This window comes from Peromyscus leucopus, chromosome 8b (assembly GCF_004664715.2).
Source record: "Peromyscus leucopus breed LL Stock chromosome 8b, UCI_PerLeu_2.1, whole genome shotgun sequence".
NCBI lineage: Eukaryota > Metazoa > Chordata > Mammalia > Rodentia > Cricetidae > Peromyscus > Peromyscus leucopus.
In genome coordinates this window covers 78533323-78534681 of record NC_051086.1, presented here as the reverse complement: position 1 = coordinate 78534681, position 1359 = coordinate 78533323, and positions in this window count along the sequence as shown.

Below are 1359 nucleotides of genomic sequence, written 5' to 3'. Positions count from 1 at the left end.
CTTTTCCTTTTCTTTTTTTCCTTTTTGGAGAACAATTTTATTAGAGTTTAAGAGAAGAAATGGGGCAGGCAAGCTGTTAATCTTGGGTGGAGAAGAGTAAAGTCATCATATTGTGATGTGTGTGTGTGTGTGTGTGTGTGTGTGTGCGCACACTGTAGCCCTGGCTGGCCCACAGAGATCAGTCTGCAGAGTGCTGGGATTAAAGGTGTGGGCCACCAGGCCAGATTTAAGTCATTCTTCCACAACACTGTTCATCACTGAAGGAAGTCAGGACAGGAACTCAAGCAGGACAGGAACCTGGAGGCAGGAGCTGATGCAGAGGCCATGGAGGGGTGCTGCTTACTGACTTGCTCTTCATGGCTTGCTGATTCTGCTTTCTTAGAGAACCAGGCCCACCAGCCCAGGGTGGCCCCACCCACCCTGGGCTGCACCTTCCCACATCAATCACTGATGACCTATGGGCATGCCCACAGCCTGATTTTATGAGGCAGTTTCTCAAATAAGGTTCCATCCACTCTGATGATTCTAGCCTGTGCCAAGTTGGCATAAAACTGTCCAGCACAAAACACTTTTTCTCTCACATGCTGTGTTGTACCTTGAGAGCCTCACCACACACACACACACACACACACACACACCACTGCCTCCCTTTAATACCTAAATACAGACGTAGCCCACAGGGAAATTGTGTTGCCTGGAGATTTTTACCAAGGGGAGAAGCCCTTTTCTTCACAGTAAGGACCACATCTTCAGGACTATAAGCTGTTTACTGTGGTAAATGGAATTTTCTGATACTTTAACCTTCTGGTTAGAAGTGATATTAGTTTAACGACCTGTCCAGCCCTGAAGGATGTGATCTCACCAGGTGTAGGACGAGAGTGAGAACCTGCGTTAATAAGGGTTTGGTTGACATCGGTCAGTGTAATTATAACTCACCCAGGTATGGTGACCTACAGCTGTAATACCAGCACTCAGGTTTACAGGAAACGGTTTTTTCCAATAACAAAATTATTTAGCTACTAAAAATGGGGGCTAGAGAGATGGCTCAGCAGTTAGGAGCACTTGTTGCTCGTGGCGGGGACTGGGTTCCATTTCCAGCATCCACTTGGCACCTCATAACTATCTGTAACTCCAGTCCCAGGGGATCTTACACTCTTTTCTGAACTCCAAGGGCACTAGGCATGTGTATGGTCCATACACATACATGCAGGCAAAATACATACACACACACACACACACAAATAAACAAATTTAGAGTTTGATTCCCCCAGGACCCACATAGTAGAGGGAGAGATCCACCTCCTACACCCACATATTGTTCTCTGACCTCTAGAATGTGGTGTGCATGTCTCTCTTCCC